The 9,650-nt window shown below is 50.7% G+C and overlaps 1 pseudogene; it reads left to right on the top strand.

Annotated features, from left to right (window-relative positions):
• The first annotated feature begins 859 nt into the window (after window positions 1-859).
• LOC119921543 lies at window positions 860-7,506 on the top strand (annotated as a pseudogene).
• The last annotated feature ends 2,144 nt before the right edge of the window (window positions 7,507-9,650 follow it).

Raw genomic sequence — 9,650 nt, 5'->3', positions numbered from 1 at the left:
AGAGACGGTCCCTACCCAACAGTGGGCTCGCAGTCTAGAAGGGGGAGACAGAGAACAAAACAAAACATATTAACAAAATAAAATAAATAGAATAAACATGTACAAGTAAAATAAATAAATAAATAGAGTAATAAATACGTGCAAACATATGTACATATATACTGGTGCTGTGGGGAAGGGAAGGACGTAAGGTGGGGGGATGGAGAGGGGGAGGAGGGGGAGAGGAAGGAGGGGGCTCAGTCTGTGAAGGTCTCCTGGAGGAGGTGAGCTCTCAGTAGGGCCTTGAAGGGAGGAAGAGAGCTAGCTTGGCAGATGTGGGGAGAGAGGGCATTCCGGGCCCGGGGGATGACATGGGCCGGGGGTCGACGGTGGGACAGGCGAGAACGAGGCACGGTGAGGAGAAGCACTACCCACCCATCCATCCCCCTGAGAAACAGCACCCATTCCTTCGAGCACCACCTCCCACTCCGGAACTATCTGCCCTGCCCACAGGAGTCACCCCCACTTGGTTTCTCCCTATAGAACTAGCTCCCCCCCTCCAGGAACCAACCCCCGTCATAGTAGTTATCCTCTCCTACTGAAGCTCCAGCAGTCCTCCTCTCCTACTGAAGCTCCACTCTATCTCCTCCACACCTAGGCTTTCTTCCCCCATCCCACCTAGAATCACTTTCTCCCCACCATTTTCCCTCTCCACCACCCTCCACCAGCCTTATGATCCGCCCCAACCACCCTTTCTTCCCCCTCCCTCTATGACTCAGCTGTCTTTGGGGCCCTGCTCTGGGGCCTTGGTCCCCAGATCAATGAGGTGAGTGGCTCTGCCCAGGCCCAGGCAGAGGATCAGGCAGGGCCAAGAAGGAGGATGTGCGTCTTCCTGGAAGCCCCCCTGTTCCCAGTCCTCTCCGTCCTCTGGGGCCTTCGGGGGCCCCTCCCTGATGAGGGATTCACCCTCGTATTCCGCGGGCTGCTACTCTGGCAGATGCTGTGGGGTCACCTCAAACTTAGGGAGGAGGACAAAATAACATCCTGGTAGGGACCCCGGATTGACTGAACCCCATGAGTTTTAGGCGTTTGGAAAACCACCAGGTCTCCCATCCAACTCATTTTAGTTGTTGTTTTTTAACTTGTTTTATTATATTTGTTAAGCACTCACTGTGTGTTAAGCACTGTTCTAAACACTGAGGTAGGTAGACGTTAATCAGGTTGGACACAGTCCTTGTCCTTGTTCAATATGGGGCTCATGGGTCAAGTAGGAGGGGGAACAGGGATTGAATCCCCACGTAGAAGCTGAGGAAACTGAGGCAAAGCTAACCATCAACATAGGTCGTATTTATGGAGTGTGTACTCTATGCAGAGTGCTGTATCAAATACTTGGGAGAGTACAGTACAACAGAGTTGATAAACACGTGCCCTGCCTGCAAGAACTTTACCATCTAGGGATGGGGCTCACAACCTGTAGGAGGAAGTTAAGTGATTTGCCCAAGATCACACAGTGGGCGAGTGGCAGACCTATACTAGAATGGGTCTCCTGGTTTCCAGGCCTGGGATTTCTGCACTAGGCCCCGCTGCTTCCCACTTCCTCCTAATCCTTTTTCTTGCCCTTTTACCTCCCTGTCCTCCATTCACAGTACAGGAGCTACCAAGAGCCCCAAGTGAGAATGCTTGCCCCGGCTACTTTAACGAACCCTGACCAGGCCTCTGAGGCCTCATGAATCATGGGACCTTGGTTGTTGCCCGAGCTGAGACAGGCTATCTGGACGCACGCCTTGTGGGCACTTCCCCCTCCAATCTCACTCTGCTGTCACTCTTGGTCTCCCCTCTGGCTCACCCCAAGTCTCCTGGAACAGAACCAGGGGCCAAGAACCCCTTTGAGTGAAAGGAAGATCTCCTTCTAGGGGAAAAAATTCACAGGTATGGCCAGCCGGGGCTGGGAGGGAGAAGAAGGAAAAAGAGAGAATAAAGGATTTTTGCCTTTTTGCCGCAGACGTGGCCAGCCGGGGCTGGGAAGGGGAAGAAGGGAAAAAGAGAGAATAAAAGATTTTTGCCTTTTTGCCTAATAGAGAGATCAGATTCCATCCCGAAGTCCTGTTAACTTTAATGCCAGACCATCAGGTAAAGTTACTGTCCTCCCTTCCCTCCTTGTACTACAACTCCTTGAGCTGCCCCCTCCACACCCCCCCGATAATAATGATAATGATGGCATTTGTTAAGCACTTACTATGTGTCAAACATTGTTCTAAGCACTGGAATAGATATAAGGTAATCAGGTTGTCCCATTTGGGGCTCCCAGTCTTAATCCCCGTTTTACAGATGAGAGAACTGAGGCACAGAGAAGTTAAGCGGTTTGCCCAATGTCATCCGTCTGACAAGTGGTGGAGCCGGGACTAGAACCCACGACCTCATCATCATCATCATCATCAATCGTATTTATTGAGCGCTTACTGTGTGCAGAGCACTGTACTAAGTGCTTGGGAAGTACAAGTTGACAACATATAGAGACAGTCCCTACCCAACAGTGGGCTCACAATCTGAAAGGGGGAGACAGAGAACAAAACCAAACATACCAACAGAATAAAATAAATAGAATAGATATGTACAAGTAAAATGAATAAATAAATAAATAGAGCAATTAATATGTACAAACATACATACATATATACAGGTGCTGTGGAGAAGGGAAGGAGGCAAGATGGGGGGATAGAGAGGGGGACGAGGGGGAGAGGAAGGAAAGGGCTCAGTCTGGGAAGGCCTCCTGGAGGAGGTGAGCTCTCAGTAGGGCCTTGAAGGGAGGAAGAGAGCTAGCTTGGCGGATGGGCAGAGGGAGGGCTTTCCAGGCCCGGGGGATGACGTGGGTCGGGGGTCGATGTCGGGATAGTCGAGAACGAGGTACGGTGAGGAGATTAGCGGCAGAGGAGCGGAGGGTGTGGGCTGGGCTGTAGAAGGAGAGAAGGGAGGTGAGGTAGGAGGGGGCGAGGTGATGGAGAGCCTTGAAGCCCAGGGTGAGGAGTTTCTGCCTGATGCGCAGATTGATTGGTAGCCACTGGAGATTTTTGAGGAGGGGAGTAATATGCCCAGCGTGCTTCTGGACAAAGTTAATCCGGGCAGCAGCATGAAGTATGGATTGACGTGGGGAGAGACACGAGGATGGGAGATCAGAGAGAAGGCTGATGCAGTAGTCCAGACGGGATAGGATGAGAGCTTGAATGAGCAGGGTAGCGGTATGGATGGAGAGGAAAGGGCGGATCTTGGCAATGTTGCGGAGCTGGAACCGGCAGGTTTTGGTGACGGCTTGGATGTGAGGGGTGAATGAGAGAGCGGCGTCGAGGATGACACCAAGGTTGCGGGCTTGTGAGATGGGAAGGATGGTAGTGCCATCAACAGAGATGGGTAAGTCAGGGAGAGGGCAAGGTTTGGGAGGGAAGACAAGGAGTTCAGTCTTGGACATGTTGAGTTTTAGGTGGCGGGCAGACATCCAGATGGAGATTTCCTGAAGGCAGGAGGAGATGCGATCTTGGAGAGACGGGGACAGAGCAGGGCAGAGATGTAGATCTGGGTGTCATCAGCGTAGAGATGATAGTTGAAGCCGAGGGAGCGAATGAGGTCACCAAGGGAGTGCGTGTAGATCGAGAACAGAAGGGGACCAAGCACTGAACCTTGGGGAACCCCCACAGTAAGAGGATGGGAGGGGGAGGAGGAGCCTGCAAAAGAGACGAGAATGAACGACCGGAGAGATAAGAGGAGAACCAGGAGAGGACGGAGTCTGTGAAGCCAAGGTCGGCTAGCGTGTTGAGGAGAAGGGGGTGGTCCACAGTGTCGAAGGCAGCTGAGAGGTCGAGGAGGATTAGGACAGAGTATGAGCCGTTGGATTTGGCAAGCAGGAGGTCATTGGTGACCTCTGAGAGGGCAGTTTCCTTGGAACGACTTCTGACTCTCAAGCCCGTGATGTTTCCACTAAGCCACGCGGCTTCCCAATCCCTGTCCCTGCCGAACACACACACGAGGGGGCAAATACCCTCAAGAGGCTATCGTACAATACTTACTCATGGCTGGCCTGGCGGGGCTTGAAATTTAGAGCCCCCGGGCACCGTCTGGCCCCAAATAGCAGGAAAAGGCAAAACCCACCCCTTCCCAGGAACCCCAAGTAAACCATTCTCTTGGTTTCCAGTTCAGAGGCTGTGGCAAAAATTGAACAGGGAGCTAGAAGAGGTTTCATATCTCCTGAAAAGGTGACCTAGTCGTTTTCTTTTCCCCCTTTCTGGGCCCCCCGCCTAGACTCTGTGATGGCCCATGATGGAAGAGAAGGACCCAGGGAAGAGTTGTCCAGGGTGTGGGGGAGTGCGGGCATTGGTGTGATGGGTGGCATATTGTGGAGAAATGACCGGAAAGAGGGAAGGGGCCAGACCCTGTGGGTGGGGACATGTGCTGTGACAGTTGGGCACAGTTGGAGAGCCAACAGTTGCCTAGGGCTCAGGACTCTCTTGGCGGGGGTGGGGGGGCGTGGATTTGGAGGGGAAGGGTTTGTGTTTCCCCCCGCCCCAACCAGGTCTGCATATGTCAGGACCAGGCTCCTTTCTCATTACCAATGTGGGGGTTCCCTCAGTTCATTGACATTGGGACTGTGGATGGCTGGCAGATTATCCCGAAAGAGCTCTCAAGATCAATAGCATTGCTAGGCAAGAGGGATCACCTTATGAAATGTATTGACTCTGATTTGATAGGAAAAAAATTAATTAACATTAATAGTAAAAATAATAATAATAATAATAATAATAATAATAATAATAATAAGCCTGAACCATGTACCAAGTATCCTGCAGAGGTAGATATCAGTTAACAAGATCAGACACATTCCCTGTCCCACATGGACTTACAGTATAATGAAGAGAGAGAACATGTGTTTAATCCCCGTTTTAAAGATGAGGAAACTGAGGCAAACAGAAGTGACGTGCCTTGTCTGAGTTCACATAGTAGGCAAATGGAGAAGCCAGGTTTAGAGGAAGGCCTGTTGACTCCCAGCCCGGAAGTTTATCCTGGACCCCTGTCCTCCGCTCTAAGATTGATTTGTGTTGTCACGAAAGGTGCCTGGAGAAGGAAATTTCCTCTCTGCGATGGTCCAGTTTCTGGCCCTGCCATATTCCCTTCTTCTGCTGTTCTCCATCAGGCAAGCACCTCCACCCCCCTGTTGTTCAGAACCGAACATATTTCTTAATGCTCTTGGCTCTGGCCTCCAGTGTCCATCACACCGGTTGGGGTCAAATCCCAGTCTGTATTCTGTCAGCGGTGGTCCCTATCTAGGTCTGAGGGTCATGAGGTGTTGGTTTCCATCTAGAAAAAGGAAGCAGGCTGAGAGCCAGCTGCTGAAGGTCCACAGCGTGAGGGCCGGGTCTGTCAGTAATGGGAATCTGCTTCCCCTCAGCTGGAAAGAGTGGATATTCTTTTACAGGCGTTACAGGGACACTGGCTTTGAGAAATCAGATTGTACGGCCTGACAGCGCCTCAGAGAGAAGGTCCAGGACATGTCTTCGGGGGACACAGCTTCTTACTCCATACTCTTACTGCCCTTTATTGGCAGAGAGAAGATGTTTTGGCCCGGGACCACTTTCTCCCGAGGCCCAGAGTCAGGAAATCGACCCTCCCGGAAGAGCAGATCATGGCCACTTACGTCCTCGTTGACGAAATTTTCCCCTCGAGGCAAAGGCCCTCCAATTCGATAGCTAGAGGAGAAGGATCAACGTCTGAGGGAACCGAGCTTCATGCACTCTGGCCATGGACGAATGGTGGGTCCCGAAGAGGAAACCCGTGAGGAAACGGAGCCAAAATCTGCCAAGTTGCAGAGTAAGACTAGGGGGACCATGACCTCCTGCCAGCCCCCTCTCCTCAGCCCGAGTAGCTACGGCCCCCTGGGTCTCAGAATTCCAACCGCTTCCACCGGCCATGCTACCCGGCCGAGTGAAGCCGAAGGATTGATGGCATCATCCCGGGCGCAGGGATACCCAGAGACCTGCATGCTCCAAGTGGGAGGGCAGGATGCCCACCAAGAAGATGCCCAGCACGACTCGCCTGAGAGGAGAGGCTTCAGCCAGGGAGTGTCCAGCCTCACAGAGTCCCCACTGATCGAGGACATGGGCCACATCAAGGACCCGGGCCACAGCGTGCTGGAAGTCACAGTTGGTGTATCTAAGGTTCTGAGACTCGATTACTCCCCCTGGCTGAAAAGTGAAAAGTGGGCACTACAGGACCACACTGATGCAAAACGCTATCAGTCTAGAGCTGGGGAAATCCCCTCCTTGGGGCACAGCGGGAGGTAGACGATACCAACACTTCACCCCCGTCGCCCCTCCTTCCTCAATGGGTCCCCCAGCTCTCTCGAGCCCCAGATATCCGGCCGCAGTCATCCCACCTTCCTCCACTACTTGGTCCCTGGAACAAAGACACCAGAAGCCAGGGAATTTGGTTACATGGTGTGACACGGGGGTGGAGTCCTTCCTGAAGCTCGGTTTGAAGTCGGGGCCGTGGAAAGTCGGACAGGTCACCAGGGAAAAATCAAACCTGGTGACCTGTCCGAAGAATCAGTTAAGGCCCTGGAAACCGTCTTGAAGAGAAAGCACGTGGCTTTTCTTTCTGGGCTTTCTCTCATACATTGCCTAACTGGACCTGTCATAGTGTCCCCAGTAGGGCTGATCCGGCTGGCCGCGAGACCAGGACACTAGCGTAAACCTACTGGAGACCATCCTGACTGCGGTGAGGCTGACTTGGTGAATGGGGAGACATCTGAGAAGGCCCAGGTCCTACCCGCTGCTGAATGCCACCAGGCTCCAATGGGCAGCAGAGCGCACCCAGGAAACATAGAACGGGTCCAGACCTCAGATCCAAACCTTGCAGGCCCCGGGACCGAAGAACGATGGGCCGGGTTCCCTCCCCATCAACTCATCCCGCTGCCCTCCCAGGTCTGCAGGCCACTTGGGAGCCATCACACCTATACAGAGAAGAAAGAAGGACGCTAAAGACCACAGCAGGATCGCTGTCTCTGCTCTGGCAGCAAAGGTTCCAGGACCAGCCAAATCCTCGGGCCCCGTTTCTTCCATCTTGGGCCCAGCGAGGACCAGCAAGAGCAACCAGTCGTCACCTCAAGCTTCGTTTTCAGCCAAGCTGAAGATGTGGCTCAGTTCTCTCGGCAAAGGCCAGCAGTCCAACATCAGCCCCAAGGCTTGGGTGACAACGGGCTCAGTGCAGCCATGCAAGTGGAGCTCAGCATCCAGGAACAACAAACCCCCCTTTCCTGAGAGTCTCGCTCCTTTCTCTACGATACTAATCTGTGGGGCTCACACCCCATATCCTCACACATTGTCCTCGAGACATCTTCCTGGGCCCCGGGTCGACCATGCCCAGGGCCCCCTAAACACTGCACGAGATGACCATTCAACCAGAGGCCTTCCTGTACTCCGGGGAATCAGCCAGTTCTCTCCGGAGCACAGCGTCCAACTTCATTCTCCATCCTGGGCTTGTTGAAAATAAATGGTTCTTCCTTCAGGAAAGCTGGGTCATTCATTCATTCATTCATTCATTCATTCATTCATTCAATCGTATTTATTATGCACTTACTGTGTGCAGAGCGCTGTACTAAGTGATTGGGAAGTACAAATCGGTAACGTAAAGAGATGGTCACTACCCAACAACGGGCTCACAGTCTAGAAGGGGGAGACAACAAAACAAAACAAGTAGAAAGGTGTCAAAACCATAAGAATAAATAGAATTATAGCTATATACACATCGTTAATAAAATTAATAGAGTAATTAATATGTACAAATATACACAAGTGTTGTGAGGAGGGTAAATGGGGAGGGGGGTGATGGGAAGGGGAGGGGGAAGAGAGGAAAAGCGGGGAGCTCAGTCTGGGAAGGCCTTCTGGAGGCTTTATTTGGGAAAGCGTGTCTTCCGTCTGTCCCACTGGGCCTGGGTTGGATCCTGGCTAAACATTGGAAGTTGGGCCCCGGACATGTCAGACATGGGTGCTCCCTCCTGCTGGGGGGATGCAGTATGGCTTAGTGGGTAAACCATGTACAAGAGAGTCAGGAGACCTGGGTTCCAACCCCGACATCACCACATCTGCTGGGTGACCTTGAGCAAGTCGCTTCACTTCTCTGGGCCTCAGCTACCTCATCTGTAAAAGGGGATTAAGAGTTTGAGCCCCATGTGGGACAGGGATTGTGTCCAACCTGATTTGCTTGTATCTATCCCAGTGATTCCAACAGTGCTTGGCACATACTAAGTGCTTAGCAAGTACCATTATTGAGGTCGTTGGTCTCACTGTGATTTTGGGGAGGAGAACAGGTATGGGGGGATGAGAGATTGTGGAAATCAGGCGTGGGCAGACTAGGGGACAGTCTGCTGTGGGCAGAGAATGTGTCATTTATTAATAGCTCATATTTATTAAGGGTTTTGGGTGGTACAGTAGGGAACATTCCTCTGACAGGGCACAGCATGATTCCATGACAGAAGATATGTGAGCTTTGTCAGTGTATGGGGTGAGTATGCAAATTGAGTTTTCCTAACCTTCTGTGGGATTCTGTGGGAATGTAGTCCCTGTTCTACAGAAGACCATGGTGAAAGACTGAAACATTGGTCTCTGGCTCCTGTGTCATCTGGAGGGAAAATTTTCCCTTTGCTGCACTGTAATGTGTATTTCTTTAGCTCACATTCACCTCATCATCAGCAATATCATATATAAACCTACAGAAAAATTAGAAATGAACATAATTGCAGTTTATGTAATGCACATACACGCACAAACATATTATATATACTATATGCGACTATAGAGGTACATGTATCTTTATAATTTCCCTTTGAGTTTATTAACTATTTTAATCACCAGTTAAGTTACATGGCCATCTCACCATCTGAGTTTTCCTGATGGGATACCAAGAGGCAGGCATGAAAACAGATATATATTCTGAATGAACCAGCAGCAGGGCGTAGTCGATAGAGAACAGGCCTGGGAAAAATAAGGTCCTGAGTTCTAATTCCGGCTCCAATACATATCGCTGTGTGACCTTGGGCAAGTCATTTAACTTCTCTTTGCCTCAATTATCTCATCTGTAAAATAAGGATTATTTTACACATCTGTAAAAAACGGGGATTAGGAATGTGATCCCAGTTTGGGACCGGGACTGTGTCCAACCTGATTAATTTGTATCTACCTCAGTGTTAAGAACAGTGCTTAGCACATAAAAAGTAGCTAACTAGTACCAAAATTATTATTAAGTTTAAGAGTCACCCAGCAAGGATCTACACAGAGTAGAAGAGGTTTGTTATTCAGAATTGGACTGCCTGGTCTCTTTCTTCATTGTGGCTAGAATATCATCATCAATCGTATTTATTGAGCGAACAGAGAACAAAACCAAACATACTAACAAAATAAAACGAATAGAATAGATATGTACAAGTAAAATAAATAAATAAATAGAGTAACAACTATGTACAAACATATATACATATATACAGGTACAGTGGGGAAGGGAAGGAGGTAAGATGGGGGGATGGAGAGGGGGACGAGGGGGACAGGAAGGAAGGGGCTCAGTCTGGGAAGGCCTCCTAGAGTAGGTGAGCTCTCAGTAGGGCCTTGAAGGGAGGAAGAGAGCTAGCTCGGCGG

This window comes from Tachyglossus aculeatus (assembly GCF_015852505.1).
Source record: "Tachyglossus aculeatus isolate mTacAcu1 chromosome 12 unlocalized genomic scaffold, mTacAcu1.pri SUPER_6_unloc_3, whole genome shotgun sequence".
Lineage (NCBI taxonomy): Eukaryota > Metazoa > Chordata > Mammalia > Monotremata > Tachyglossidae > Tachyglossus > Tachyglossus aculeatus.
This window is presented reverse-complemented; position numbering and strand designations above follow the sequence as displayed.